Source organism: Moschus berezovskii, chromosome 25 (genome assembly GCF_049115385.1).
Source record: "Moschus berezovskii isolate FMDL1 chromosome 25, NW_MosBer_1.0, whole genome shotgun sequence".
Taxonomy (NCBI): Eukaryota; Metazoa; Chordata; class Mammalia; order Artiodactyla; family Moschidae; genus Moschus; species Moschus berezovskii.
In genome coordinates, this window is record NC_142484.1 from 47,773,997 (window position 1) to 47,790,334 (window position 16,338).

The window sequence follows — 16,338 nt, forward strand, 5'->3', positions numbered from 1 at the left end:
GCAGGGCCCACAACCAGGCTCACAAAAGGAAAGACAACCCCAACGCTTCGCCGGGTGAGGGCCAATCTGACGGGCCCAGCCCCCGGCTGCTCTCACCTCAGGCCACTCTGCTTCCAGGACTCGGTCCGAGGCCAAATTCTTCCTTGTCTTGGCCTTTGCTTTGGGGTTGCAGCACTGGAATAATGCCCACAGGCGGGCCCTTCTGCGACCCATCCTCACGGATGGGGGCAGCCCCCCACTCGGGGCAACTGTTGTTTCACGGTAGGATACCTCAGCTCCTGAGCTATCACCACCGCTCTCACACACACACCGCTCTCACACACACACCGCTCTCACACTATGACCACCAGCACCACTGTCTCAAGGAGAAATGGCACGAAGGCTCTGCCCGCAGCACGTCTCCCAGGAGCCCGGAACCAGAACCCACTCAGTCACAAGGGGCTCCATGGTAACAGGGGGGCTGGGCTCGGGCCCACCATCAACGGTAAAGGGCGGGGGGAGGGACTGCCAACTGCCAAAAAGACGGCAGGTGAGTGTGGGGTGCGGGAGAAGGAAGGCCGTGCCCACAGCTCAGGCCCACCGCCAAACATGACCCTGCAAGGTACTGGTCACAGTTGGACCGAACAGTTTAAACTGCTTCAGAAATCACCACCGCTAGGAATGAGCACGTCTTCCAAGTGGGCTTCTGCCCCCTCCACCCCACAAACAAGCCTTCAGTGAGGCTTCTGAAAGGGTACCCCTGAACTCAAGGGCGTCCCCAGAACCCACCCAGCTGAGGAGGACTCACCTCGCCAGCCGCCCCTCACTCTCACCCTGAGCTCAGTCCTCCCTGACTGACTCCCTCACTCGAGCTCAGCAAGCGCTTGACCAACCTCGCTCCAGGCACTTAAAATGAAACCACAGTGGGTACAGGGGTTCATTCAACCTGCTGCGAACTCGCCCTCTTCACTTTGACCCTGGGCTGCCAGACGACTCTGCCCCGTGGGGGCTGCACGGTGGAGGTCTGGGGTGTCCCTGACTCGAGCTGCGGCAGCCAGCGCCTCCCAGACCCCGCCAGGTGCTGCCCTTCCCTCCGCCCCCGAGTTTCCCACCCCCTCTCCTGGCCCCACTCCCACCCTCGCGGCCCTCCACTCGCCAGGGCACAGGCCACACTGCTCCTGGCTCAGCCCGGACCTCTGCTGTCACTTGAGGACCTCAGTCCCCGGGGTGCTTGGGGTCCTATATCCACCCATCTCAGCAATTATACACTCTGGGAGAGACAGAGGACACTTTCGGGTCCCGCCCGCAGTTCACCCTGAACACGTTCTCTTTTTTTTCCTTTATCTACTGGAGTTCTCTGAGATGTCTTTTTGATACCTCAACTACTGCTTTCAAAAAGACTGTAAAATCACTGTGCTCAACCTGAAGAATAAAATCTTCACTTTCACCCTTAAAATGAAACTGGAGGGAAGCCTAAACGCAGTCAGTTTTTCAAACTGAGAAAGAAAACCCACATGTGACCACGTCACAGAATACAGGTCACGTAACCCCTCCCTCCTCAGCCTTCTGCACCCCCAGCAGCCCGTCATCATAAGGCCTGCCCTGGGCCGGCAGGGGCAGGGGAAGAGATCAGACCGGCTCCTCTGTCCCCGGGCCACGTGGGCCGCTTGCTCCACCTTCTTCACAAGTTCATGTGGCTTGAAACAGCCCGGGAAACCTGGGGATTCTGATCAGAAACACAACCGTGGGTACTAGGCAAGGACCCCTGGTTCCTGTTTACCCCGGTAGCAAATAAAGATGATCAATACAATTACTGTGACTGTTACATGTGGCTTCAGATAAGAGAAGACACCCAGGGCGTCCCCACTTCCAGTTACAGACGCAAGCAGCTTGTAGGGCAGCCCACTGAGAACTAGAAAAGTTAAATGCAGTTTAAAGGAGGTCCTTGAAAGTGAGAGTGAAGTCGCTCAGTCATGTCCGACTCTTTGCGACCCTTTAGACTGTAGCCTACCAGGCTCCTCTGTCCATGGGATTTTCCAGGAAACAGTACTGGAGTGGATTGCCGCTGCCTTCTCCAGGGGATCTTCCCAATGCAGGGCTCAAACCCGGGTCTCCCGCATTGCAGACAGCAGCTTTACAGAGGTCCTTAGGCAGCCACAATCCAAGATTTCAAACAGAAGGGAAGCCCACTGAGGGAGCTGGAGACTGAGAGGGCCGCTCCTTTCCTCGGGGCATCTGAACAAAGCTGACTCTGCAAAGAAAAGGCAGGGAAAAAGTCAAGCAGAGGGGACGGTTCCTTGGGCTGGGAAGACACAAATTTGAGCGGAGCCCTCACAAGTCAGTCCGGATGATAGAGAACAAGCTCCCCAAGAAAAGGGAGGCACAGAAAACATACCCAACACAGCCCAAACCAGCTGAGTGCTGAGTATCAGTCACCTCGTGATGCTCAGGAGACAGAAGGTGGGCTTCAGGACCTGCCAAGAAGGGGGGGCCCTGGGAGGCACCCCAGGCTTCCAGACAGAGACGCTGGAGGGCTCCTCCCTGGGGTCAGAGGGGGAAGACTGCTGAGACTGAGCTTACAAGGACCCCCCAGCCTCAAGGCACTGAAACCCTGAGTGAACAGAGAGCTCTGGGTCCACTAGAGGTCTGCGTCAGAGGAAATTCTGGAGAAGACAGCATCCCCAGAACCTCTAGGGTTATCCATACAGAATGTCCAACATGTAACCAAAAAAGCAAAGAAGAGTGTAACAACAAATACGAGCAAGGGAAAAAGAACCAAACAGATCCAGAGGTATCAATGTATATCAGCATATCAGAAGTGTGCTAGAGGGATCAGATGCAAATGTCACCAGTTCAAAAATACACTTGAAAAAAGGAACAATTTCTGAGAATCAAAAGTGATTCTTGAACTTTACAATAACAGTGAATTGAATTTAAGAACTCAAGTCTCTAGGCTTAACATCAAATTGGACGTAGCTGAAGAGAGGATCTGTGAACTGAAGGATGGATCGGTTAAAAAACATATATATGTGGGGAAAAAAGTATAGAATATATCGAAGGAGCCCGTCGTTAACCTACGTTGTTAAAAACTATAAATGGGGACCCTCATGGTGGAGAAAAGACAGAAAGGGGAATAAGAAACACCTACTGGGGTTGAAACTTAAGAGTCTCTTAATGAAAGTGAAAGAGGAGAGGGCAAAAGCTGGCATAAAACTCAACATTCAAAAAATGAAGATCATGGCATACGGCCCCATCACTTCATGGCAAATAAATGGGGAAACAATGGAAACAGTGACAGACTTAATTTTCCTGGGCTCCAAAATTACTGCAGATGGTGAAATTAAAAGATGCTTGCTCCTTGGACGGAAAGTTATGACAAACCTAGACAGCATATTAAAAAGCAGAGACATTACTTTGTCGACAAAGGTTCATTTAGCCAAAGCTATGTAGGAGCTCATTTAGTACTAGTTCATTTAGTCAAAGCCAGCAGTTATGTCTGGATGTGAGAGTTGGCCCATGAAGAAGGCTGAATGCCAAAGAATCAATGCTTCTGAACTATGGTGATGGAGAAGACTCTTGAGAGCCCCGTGGACTGCAAGGAGATCCAACCTGCCAATCCTAATGCAAGTCAGTCCTGAATATTCATTGGAAAGACTGGTGCTGAAGCTCCCATACTTTGGCCTCCTGATGCGAAGAACTGACTCACTGGAAAAGAACCTGATGCTGGGGAAGACTGAAGGCAGGAGGAGAAGGGGACGACAGAGGATGAGATGGTTGGATGGTATCACCGACTCGATGGACAGGAGCTTGAGCAGGCTCCGGGAGTTGGTGATGGACAAAGAAGCCTGGCATGCTGCAGTCCACGGGGTCGCAACGGGTCAGACACTGAGCGACTGAACTGACTGACAGGGACAGTGGCAAGAGTTGGTTCAAGAATCAGACCGCTGACTCAAAAATGAAAACCATACATTGGTTTCGGCAGCTCTGCGGGTGCCTAAGGCAAGAAGAAAATGTTCAAGCGCTCAGAGGAAACAAAGTGTGGCTTTGAAGGGCACAGCAACACTGAGAGTTGACTGTTCAAGAACAACGAAGTCAGAAGATAATGGACTGGCATCTGTAAAATGCTTAAAAACAAATAACCACCAACCTGGACTTCTATACCCCACAGAAACACTCTTCCAAAGTGAAAGCAAAATAAAGACTTTTAGGGCAAATGGAAATGAGACAACTCATCACCCACAGACATGAACTAAAAAAATATTAGGGCAGTGGTTTTGGTAAAAGAAAAGTAGTCTCTGACAGAAATATAAAAAACAAGTAAAGACCAACAATGAGGTAACCATGAGAGTAAATATTAACTCTACCAAACAATGATGTTAACACCAAAAATATATCTAGCAATTGATAACAGTGACAAGGAGGAAACAGTCGTGTCAGGGAGGCAGTAAAAGTACTAAGTTAGACTTGAATGTAAAACACACGCTCTAGCTGTGAATGGACACTCAACAACCTGACAGAGGAGTACAGAACTAGAAAAAAAGACTTCACACTTCTACAAGAAGCAAGAGAAAAGAACACAGAATAGGTCAGACAGACAGAAAACAAACAGTAACACGGTATCTACGCACTCAAATATCAACATTATAAACAGAGCAAATAACTCTCAGTAAAAGATAAAAAGTGTCAAACTGATGACAATGAAAACTATACACTATTCAGAGGTCCCTGTTAAGACGGAAGATCTTTAGACAGGTGAAGGTAAAAGATACCCAGGCAAACAAGGACAGAAAACTGATGTGGCAATATCACTGTCAAATAGTGTCTAAAGTAAGAAGCATCACCAGCCTTAAAAAGGAGCTTCTCATACTGATGCAAGTTCAGTCCAGCAAGAAGATGAGGATTCTACATTTGAAGGTACCGAATAACATAACCTCAAGATATCAATACATAAAACTGACAGAAATAGAAAAGGAGTAACAGCCAAGTGCATAATCACAGTGGGAGACGTTAAAGACACATCTCTCAGAGAACTGGGCTCCCTGGTGCGTAGTCACCTGCAGCCATGAAGTACCTGAATTGCGGCTGGCTCTACGATGAGATGTGCTGCAAGCATGAAGCACACAGTGGATTTTAAAGACTTAGCATGAACAAAAGAATGTGAAATATGTCATTCGGTTTTATTACGTTGATTACACACTGAAATGATAATATTTTGGGTGTGTTAAAATAAAATACATTGCAAGTAATTTCACCTACTTCTGCTTTACAAAACGTGGCTACCGGAATCTGAATTACATGAGTCACAAACCTGATCTAACTGATACACACGGAACATTGCATTCTCACTGATACATATTATTTTCAAGAGCCCAAGGAACATGTAACAAAATGAATATATATTGGACCATTAGGAAAGCTCAAACTCTTTCAAAGGACTGAACTAACGCGGGGGACACTTAGGGACTGCAGTGGGCTGGCGGTCTATGTGCCTGCAACTGCACCCCACACGCGGTGATGAGCCCAGGAGGCAGGCACTCTGGGAGGGCTCTGGGCAGGAGGGAACGGGCGCCCATGCTGCGAGGACAAGGAGAAGCTGCAGGCAGTCTAGGAACCAGGAGACAGGCCTCACCAGACGTGGCACCTGCTGGTGATCCTGGGACTTCGCAGCCTCCAGTACTAGAAGAAACAACGTTCTGTTGTTTATCAACTAGTCTATGGTGTTTATGACAGTAGCCCCAAAAGACTAAGACGGGGCTCTTCATGGAATTAAGCGAGAAACCAAACAAGGGTCACCAGAAAAACACCCCCAAACATTAAGTTAAATGACACACTGCCTGAAGAATTTCATGGATAATCATTTTAAAAAACACAATGAAAACTAGAAAATACTTTTCGATAAAAAATCTGGCTTACTCAAACTTGTGGGACGAAGCAAACTGTGTTTAGAGGGTCACTTAAAGCCTTACACACATATACTGGGAAAGAAGGAAGGCTAAACATCAATTACGCCTCTATCCCTGCTGCTGCTGCTGCTAAGTCGCTTCAGTCGTGTTCGACTCTGTGCAACCCCATAGACGGCAGCCCACCAGGCTCCCCAGTCCCTGGGATTCTCCAGGCAAGAATACTGGAGTGGGTTGCCATTTCCTTCTCCAACGCATGAAGTGAGAAGTCAGAGTGAAGTTGCTCAGTCGTGTCCGACCCTTAGCGACCCCACGGGCTGCAGAAACCAGAAAAAAAGCAAAGCAAACGAAACACAATGCAGATGAGAAAACAAGGAGCAGAAAATAAGGACACCGAAAGCAAATATGGAATTTTTTCAAAACAAAGCCAAAAATGGGCTCTTTGAAAGGACTGCCAAAACTGATAAACCCCTGGAGAGACTGATTAAGAAAAAGAGACAAAGCACAAATCACCAATATCAAGGATTTTTCAAAGGGGAGACAACACATCTTGCAGATAAGAAAGATATGATGAACCACAGTTCACTTACTAACTGGAGTCTGCTGGCCTCAATAAATTCCCAGCAGCGGGGAAAGGCTTTGTGTAACTAGACCCAAGAAGACATACAAAATCAGAAAATTTTATTTGCATGAAAAACATTACATCTGAAATTAAAAGCCTCCCCACAATCAAACCAACTGGTTTTGCCAATCAATTCTTCCAAAAATCAAGGGAAGGAAACAGTCATCTCACAGGAACTCTGGGGGTAAACAAGGAACACTCTCCAACCTTGTTTTATAAGACTAGCATAATCTTGATACTAAAACCAACAAGGAAGAAGTACAAGAAAGTAACATTACAGACTCTGAATATCAATGAAATAATCCTAAATAAAACACTAACAAATAAAATCCAACAGAAGGAGATCAGGCTGGGGTTGTCTTAGAATCACAAAATTTTTGAAACGTCAAATCACCACATAAAAGAAAAATCACCTGTTTCAAAATCTACAGAAAATAAACTTAAGAAAAATTCATGTAATAATTTTAGTGCATGACTAAGAAAAAGCGCATAGTAAACTAACAGAGAAGAATTTACATATTTTGATAAAAATATCTATAAAAAGCTAACATCATATGTGAGGGTGAAATACCAAGAGCTTTCCTCTGATAACGGGAAAGAGACAAGGATACGCATTCTCACTACTTCTGTCCACCACGGTACTCGGAACTGGAGATCCTAGTCCGCACAATAAGGCAAGAAAAAGAAAAGGGTTGTCACAGCTGCGAAGGGGGAAAAAGCACTTATGTGCACACATACTTGTGTATACATAAGAAAACACAATCAGGATGATTTGAAATAAATGGATTTAGCAAGTGAATATAGAAAAGTCGACTCTATCTCTATCTATTAGGAATTTATAATGGCACTGAAAATATCAAGATATCCAATTAAACAAGTTCAAGACTTACAGCAAACTACAGACTTCTAAGATAAATTAAAGAAGATCTAACAAAACGGAGAGCTATCTATACTGTGTTCATGGGTTACAAGAACAGCATAAAACACACACACACACGCAGAGTTAACCGTGTGAGGCGAGGCAGGTGTAGGGCCGTCACTCCACGACGTCCATGGGCATCAAGTCATCACAGTGCGGACTGGAAACACACACACACTGTATCTGCCATGGGCATCAAGTCATCACAGTGCGGACTGGAAACACACACACACTGTATCTGCCATGGGCATCAAGTCATCACAGTGCGGACTGGAAACACACACACACTGTATCTGCCATGGGCATCAAGTCATCACAGTGCGGACTGGAAACACACACACACTGTATCTGCCATGGGCATCAAGTCATCACAGTGCGGACTGGAAACACACACACACTGTATCTGCCATGGGCATCAAGTCATCACAGTGCGGACTGGAAACACACACACACTGTATCTGCCATGGGCATCAAGTCATCACAGTGCGGACTGGAAACACACACACACTGTATCTGCCATGGGCATCAAGTCATCACAGTGCGGACTGGAAACACACACACACTGTATCTGCCATGGGCATCAAGTCATCACAGTGCGGACTGGAAACACACACACACTGTATCTGCCATGGGCATCAAGTCATCACAGTGCGGACTGGAAACACACACACTGTATCTGCCATGGGCATCAAGTCATCACAGTGCGGACTGGAAACACACACACTGTATCTGCTATGGGCATCAAGTCATCACAGTGCGGACTGGAAACACACACACACTGTATCTGCTATGGGCATCAAGTCATCACAGTGCGGACTGGAAACACACACACACTGTATCTGCTATGGGCATCAAGTCATCACAGTGCGGACTGGAAACACACACACACTGTATCTGCTATGGGCATCAAGTCATCACAGTGCGGACTGGAAACACACACACACTGTATCTGCTATGGGCATCAAGTCATCACAGTGCAGACTGGAAACACACACACACTGTATCTGCCAACGACTCCTTAGTGAAGCTGGGGGTCTAAAGTCAGCGCCTGGCACCTGGTAGACGGAAGGTGTGGGAACCCGGGTTCACGTGCAGGCTGCACACACCCTCAATCACAGGTGAGACCTGAAGCAACCCAGCAACTCTCCATTTTTCTGTTTCTGTTCTCCTCTGTTCCTCTTGCCATTTCTGTTGAACAGATTCCCAGTATCGAGTGAGCAGCATCAATGCAGCGTAATGTTTCCCCATCTAAGGCGGATCTCCCAATCGCCCCAAGATAACTGGGGTGCCCCATCACAACAGAAAGCAAAGAAACACGACATTCCCCAAGACAGAGCTGCCCGGCAGCAGTGGGGACTATGGTCCACCAGACTTCCCAAGGGGACCCCCAGAGGCTTGGATCCCACACTGGGCCCCTCAGCTTGAGGCCACACTGCGTTTCCACCATTCTGGGAGTCCTGGCAGAAGAAAGCCAGGACACGGAAGGGGGATGGTGTGGCCGGCCCGTGGGACGCAGGGTAGGGCTGACTTGGGTCTGTGCTGGGCTCCACGTCCAGTCACCACCCTTGGAGTGTACAAAGTTCTTGGGATCATTGTAGGTTTTTGGCAAAAAGCAATGGAGCCGAAGTCACTTAGGATGATTTTTAAGAAGAAAACCTCACTGAGGATTCACTCAGCACCAGCCTCGGCCCCTCGTGAGATGCAGACTCCCGGCAGTCAGCCATGGCTGTGCCCGTCGCCCGCCCGGGCAATGGGAGGCCCCCGGACACCGGGTGCCACGTGGGGTTCTTCCCCCACTTTGAGTGAAGGGCTGCATCCCCCTGGATGAAACCGGCTCACCCCTCCACCTCTGATGCTGAGGCCCCCGTGCCTCCCACGACCGGAGGATCCAGCCTCTCCCGGGCCTCCGTGTCACTGCACAGGCCGTGTCCGTGCGGCTTCAGCAGGCAGGGTGAGTCCTGCGCGGAGCCTCCCAGCTCACCGGCCCCGATGTGGGCAGCGGGGCCGGGCAGGAGCACCGCGTGTCCACTGAAGGAGCGGATGAGGGCCCCAACAGTGCCGGAGAAGATGACGAGGGGGAGGTGAAGGGGGCTGAGGTCCAAGTGTCAGTCCATGATTCAGGCATCAGTGCGTCTTGACTCATTTAACCTCATGACAAGACTGTGTGTCGGCGGGTGGGGGACAGGTCCTGCCACTGTTCTCACCTTGGAGCCGGCAAGTTCACTCTCAGTGTCCAGGGACAGCTGCAGCCACTGGCGACACAAATTCATGCTCCCCCAGTTCTGGAGGCAGAAACTTGTGATCAAGGTGGGGGTGGGGCTGAGCTCCCTCCAGAGGCTCCAGGGCAGGGTCCCTCTGGCCTGGTCCAGCCCTTGGGAGACCCCAGGCCTCCCTGGGCTTGTGGCCACATCACCCTGACCTCTGCGTCCATCTGCACAAACCTTCTCCCCTGGGTGGTTCTGTGCCTCAGATCACGCCCTCTTCTCTTCCAAGGACACCCGTCATTGGATTCAGGGTTTTCATGCATCCTGGGTGATCTGGTGCAGCGGTCAGGAACTTACTTCCATCTGCCGAGACCTTTCATCGGAATAAGGTCACCTTGGCAGGCTGCAGAAGGATGAACGGCTTTTGGGGCCACCACTCAGCCCGCTACACTTGTCATGAAGCCACAAGGCAGAGCCTCACTGGGCTTGGTGCAGGGAACTTCGAAGAAGCAGGGCTCCAGTCCTGGGCTGCCTCAAGAACACACTTAGGATCAGGACACTAGGGCACAGGGACCAGATGGGCAAGGCTCAGAGGTGTGCTGGTGGGCGTGGGCTCACCTGCAGGGAGCCTGGAGCCTGACGTGACGCCCCAGGGCTGGGGGACACAGAGCATGGTTTGGGAATGGACACATCCCAGTACGGATGAGAGGAGGCAGGCCCAGGGGCTCAGGCCAGGGGAGCCCAGATCTTCCTGCTGCCCTCAAGGGGCCGGTCAGATGGGCACAGGAGGGAGCCGTGATGTCAGCAACCTGGGTCGGAGTCCTGGTCTGCTGCTGTGTTGTCTCTGGCGAGTGACTCAGCCTCTCTGAGCCCACCTTTTGCTCCTCTGCAAATCTTTGCCACACGTGACTATCTTCACAGTTGTGGGGAGTTCTTGGTGCTCTCAGCAGCCCCGCCCAACCCCGTGGCTGGGGCTATGCCGCCTCTCCACGACCTTGAGGCCGCTAAGACCACCCCTGCACAGACTCTCTTTGCAAAGAAGCTGGAGGCCGCTTCTCCTACCCCAGGAGCCCTGGGGCACCGAGACCCAAGAGGCAGCAATGCCTCTAGCCTGGGGGCTCCCGGGCAAGGGGTTGACCACATGGGGCACTGGGAGTGACTGTGGATGGCCCCATACAACCAACCCCGTCTTTCCTGTTACAGCCCAGGTTTATTTCTGTGTGCTCTGCTCAGCCGCACGCAAAGACCCAAAATATATTCCTCCGAGTCCGTGCAGATTTCTCTCGATGGTGGTCAAGAAGCAGTGCCCGGGCAGGCATCCCTGGGAAAACACGCTCCGCTGTTTACATGAGTGACAGGGTCCCTCCAAGAAAAACATCTGGCCGGATCAGGAAAGGGTTGTGGGACTCACTGGACAAACAGGATGTCCTCGTTCTTATATACATGGGATGTTTTAAACGCTGGTACCCAACCTGACAGCAGCCTGCTCCTGGCGGGAAGAAACCGAGAGACGCTGGTCCCCTCCTCCCCAGTCGGACTCCCCAGACGGTGGCTTCTGTCCGGACTGGCCCTGCGGGTGGGGAGTCTGGAGGCCACAGAACCGCAGGGGCCTCGAGGCTTGGCGTGGGCGTGGGGAAGGCCAAGGGGCTCTGGGAGGCGACAGGGTCAGGGCCCTTGCAATAGACTGCCACCAAAGGCTGGACAAAGACAAGAAGTAAGAAAACAAATGCCACACCTTAAAGCTGCTCAAGAGCCAAGAAGGCCAGAAGAGTGACCAGGCCTGCACCGTCCAAGGTGGGGTGGGGGGAAGGCCCGCCCAGCGCAGACTGGATGGGGTTAAACCTCCGCTCTGGCTCAACTCACACGAACGGAGACCCCACCACAGTCACTCCTGGCACTTTCCTTTGCGAAGGAAGAAGGGAATCACAGAACAAGCAACACCATCCCCGTGGGGGACTCTTGGTGGTCAAGGACGCCAAGGGCCCCTCTGCGTCCTCACGGCTGCCTGAGCCTGCGTGTCGTGCATCACGGTCACCCGTCTCCGCTGAGGGGAGGCCTCCGAGCTTGTTGGAAGGTTGGCCTCAGCGAGGCCGAGCTGGGGTCCCTAGCTGCCCCCAGAGGGCTCCCGGGCAGCACACCTCCCCAGCGCACCCTGAGCCCACAGCTGCCGCCCACCCCAGAGGGCCCCGTCACTGCCATCAGGGAATTAGGGGGTGCCGAGTGCTCAGACCCGAGGGTGGTGGGGGCGCTTCCATGGCATCCTGTGTGCACCCCTCCTCGGGTCACAGTCCAGCAGGAGCTGTGGGGAGCGTGTGTATACGGCAGGGACACACAGGACACCTCCTGAGCACCGCCGGCCAGGAAGCCCTGGAGCCCCGGTGGGAGGCCTGGGCTGGACTTCTGACACCACAGGGGCCTGGTCAACCTCCTGTTCTCTGTGCCCTCGGCTTCCTCAGCTCCAAGGATAGCACCACCTCTCGGAGAGCCTCTGATGCCAGGGCTGCTCTGTGGGAGGGGTCGTGTTCTCCTCGAATGTGTTCAAGGCACGTGATGCCTGGTCAGTCCCTAATGACCGGCTGCATTCTTGGCAGCCCTGGGGCCTGACTGCTCTTCCTGTTGGCACCAGGGCCCCGCATGCGTGTGAGTTGGCAGGCCCGTTCCAGGCTGGGTCTGTCTGCTTAGGTGACAGATGTGCCTCCCGGGAGGAAGAGCAGCTGGCACGGGGTGGGCCTCGTCCCCTCCTTCTCCTGACTGGCGCCAGGACCAGCCTCCTTCTAGTTCCCGGATTGGGAAGACAGGGGCCCTTTCGGGGTCACCTGAACGTGTCATCTCATGGGAGCGTGGCTTTATGATATTTGCTGAGTGATCCGGGGGGGTGGGGGGACAGTCCTGCTGAGCTCCTACTCTGTGCTGGCAGAGGATGTTCCCGCGGTCCTTCCTTGACTTCTGGCAGCATCCTCGGGTCCACTTGAATACTCTTGGACGAGGAGGCAGGCTTGGCCGCCACTGGGGGCTGACCCTGGCTTGCTCACGCCCGCCCTCCACCTGGGCGGCTCCTGGAGGGGACAGGAAAGGGCTCAGTCCCTGGGCAAGGGTCTGCAGGGAGGCCTTTCTGCACCGTGGTTCCTGCTGACCACATCTGCACCACCCTGGAGGAGCGGATGTGGTTACTCGGGCACGGTCACATGGGTGCTGGCCTAAGCATGCCTTCTACACATGCTGGACATGGTACCCTCGACTGTCTCCAGTGAGCCGGACCCAGAACGTGGTCTCTGAGTTAACTGGGGCTGCAGGACTGGCTGGGGCAGATTGACCCCTCAGCTCTCGGCATGTGGTCTGGCTCCCAAGGCCTGGCTTGTTGAAGGAATAAAAGACATGTATTCATTCACAGGCCTGCTTTGATGATGGGTGGGTAGGTTACTCAGATCCACCCTCTCATGCTGCTGCTGCTGCTGCTAAGTCACTTCAGTCGTGTCCAACTCTGCGTGACCCCATAGACGGAAGCCCACCAGGCTCCCCCGTCCCTGGGATTCTCCAGGCAAGAACACTGGAGTGGGTTGCCATTTCCTTCTCCAATGTGTGAAAGTGAAAAGGGAAAGTGAAGTCGCTCAGCCACATCAGACTCGTAGCGACCCCATGGACTGCAAGCCACCAGGCTCCCCCGTCCATGGGATTTTCTAGGCAAGAGTACTGGAGTGGCTTGCCATTGCCTTCTCTGCCACCCTCTCATGGAAAACAATTATTAAAAAAAAAAAAAGTGTCACGCCTTAAAGTTGCTGAAGACCTGAGAAGACCCAGAGGAGCAACTGCCCAAGATGAGGGATCTAACAGAAGATCCCTCCCTCTCCGTGGAGCCAGACTCCCAGGAGACGACACTTTCAGGTGACCCAGAAAGGGCCTCCCTCCTCCAGCTACGGGAATTACAAGGAAGGTGGTGCTGGTGCCGAGCAGGGGAAGAAGCAGGTGAAGACCCCAGTGGGTGCAGGTACATCTGCCCGTGACCTTGGTTCAAGGGGATCCTATCCATAACGCCCTCAGATGAGTGGAGAATGTAAGTGCCAAGTCTTTCTGGATAAGGGCACCTTCTTCCCAGGCTTGGGAACTGCCCCGTGGGTTATGGAAGGGTGGTGGCCAGTGGGGAAGAGCGCCAGGCCCATCAGGATGAAAGACAGCTGGAGTAGAACCAGCAGAAGTGACCCCCTCAGCTTTGGGATTCTGAGACGATTAGATGGATAGTAAATCTAATAAATCAGCTAAGCTCACCTCTTTTAGAGAAATAAACCTCAAGATAGAAAGGTCCTGCAAAGACAGGAAACCATTAAAGAAAACGACACAGCCAACTTGGAAAAGAACCAAACAGAACATGCAGAAATAAAAAGTGTCATAACGAGAAGCGAAAATACAACAGACACGTTTGAAGACACTTGACCTCTTCAGGAAAGGGAGACGTGGGCACAGAGCACGGCCATGCTGATAATGTGTGCAGCCCCCTGCCCAACCCCCTGCTCTCCAGGAAGAAAAACCAACCCCTGATCTGTAGCTGCATCATTTGCCAATTTCTGCGGTGTAAATACTCCCACCGTGGCCTGATTCATGTACCAAAGGGTTAACACCCTGCTGGCAGAATTCCCGATGAGACAGAAAGAGCTGACTCTGGCACACCACCGGCCGAGAGACATGCGAGGACGTCAGAACCGCAACCCGAGGGGCACAGATTTCAGCCCGACTACCTGGGACCCAGGCAGAGCGGTCCTTCGGGAACTTTAAAGACAAGACTCTTGAAACATGTCTAGAATTCACTTTATAACTTTGCCATTTCCTTCTCCAGTTTATAACAAGTTCAGTTCAGTATGCTTCCACAAAACCAAGAGAGGCCCAAAGGAAGCCAGGTGGGGTGTATAAAAGCCTCAGCACTTAAGACTCAAGAGACATAAAATCTTTACGGGCAAAGAAATGCATGTGTAATGGTGGAATTATGAATAGAGATATGAATCGCTTCGGGACTAGACAATGGCCCCTGACACCTCATTGTAGGAGAGGCTCATGGCATAGGAACTAAGCCTGGGGGTACGCGTGAGATGGGGGCTGAAGACCACGTTTTGTTGTTGTTCAGTCACTAAGTCACGTCCGACTCTTTGAGACCCCATGGACTGCAACACACCAGGCTTCCCTGTCCTTCACCATCTCCCACAGCTTACTCAAACTCATGCCCATGGAGTCAGTGATGCCATCCAACCATCTCTTCCTCTGACGCCCCCTTCTCCTCCTGCCCTCAATCTTTCCCAGCATCAGGGTCTTTTCCAATGAGTCGGCTCTTCACATCAGTTGGCCAAAGTACTGGAGCTTAAGCTTCAGCATCAGCCCTTCCAATGAATAATTTTCACGGTTGATTTCCTTTAGGATGGACGGCTTTGATGTCCTTGCGGTCCAAGGGACTCTCAAGAGTCTTCTCCAACACCACAAGTCAAAAGCATCAATTCTTTGGTGCTCAGACTGCTCTATAGTCCAGTTCTCACGGTTCAGGGCAAAGAGTCTGACACGAGGGCGCAGCACCCAAGTTCAAGTGCTGGTTCTGCCCCTGCCGGGCCCCGTGGCCATGGTCTCCTTGCCCCACCTCTCAGAGCCTCAGTTCCTTCCCTCGGTAAAGGGATCTGACCCTGCACCACAAGCCGGGTCGGGATGCCCCCACAGGGTGGGGATGGGGGTTTGCATCCAGGCTGACAAGTCCCCGAGAACACCTGCTGCTGCACTGTCCTTACATGCGGAGTTGTCGAAATTAGACTTGAGGTGCCTCAAAGTCGAGAACCCCCACCCCAATGTCCAGGCTATGAGGATGGACCCCCGCCCCCAACTCCATGCTCATCACCACACTTAGCCAAGTCGGGGAACTGTCTCGGACACCAGCTCATGTCCACAAGGCCTCAGCTGGAAACTGCAAGAAACACGTCCCTCTCCCCTGTCCCATGTCCATGGCAACCCTGCCCACCCCCCGGCAGGGAGGACGTGCCATCACCTCCGTTCTACAGATGGAAAAACTGAGGTTCCGAGTGCGGAAGCCATGTGCCTGAGGCTGCTCAGCCCCCAGGAAGTGGTCAGGCTGGGTCTGGACCCGCACACGTGGCCTCAGAGGGGCTAGGGGGGGTCTGAGCCTCCCTGGGAGCTCAGGTACCCTCACCGCCTGACTGTGCGTCCTGGAGTCTGGTGTGGAGGCGGCTACCATCCTCCAGCAGGCAGCTCTTCGCTCGCTTTTCAAAAAACAACATCGCACTACTGCTCTTTTTGTGGCCAACTGCAGCTTTAAACGTCTCTAATTCTAGAGATTTTAGGGGTTAAAAAACACTCGAGGCCAACACTGCTCTTCCCTGTAAAAGAAGGGAACAATGCAGTTAAGAACTGCTTCCTATCACAAGTCTCCTGAAGAAAGTAAAGTCAACAGCAGTCTAACATCAACAAACTAACATGCTCAGAGTAAGTTTTCAGTATGAAATCTCATCGTTTTACTAACACATTCTTTGCCTGTGAAGTGGGCAACAGAGGACTTACAGGGAATTTAAAAGCCCCTCTCTCTGCCCAATGATGACGCTCTCACAGCACTGTGCTACACAAAGAAAGAACGTGCTCTTTACTGTTTATCTTCCCCGCAAGGCTCTCTACTTCAAATATCTCAATCATGGCTGGGGATCTCTCTACAAAAATCCACCTCAATGTTCAAAG

The 16,338-nt window shown here is 51.9% G+C and overlaps 1 protein-coding gene across 6 annotated transcripts in view; it reads right to left on the reverse strand.

Annotated features, from left to right (window-relative positions):
* The window catches only part of LOC129557789 (liprin-alpha-1-like), a 263,237-nt gene that overhangs the window by 32,201 nt on the left and 214,698 nt on the right, over positions 1–16,338 (reverse strand). The gene's annotated exons all lie outside the window — the stretch shown is intronic.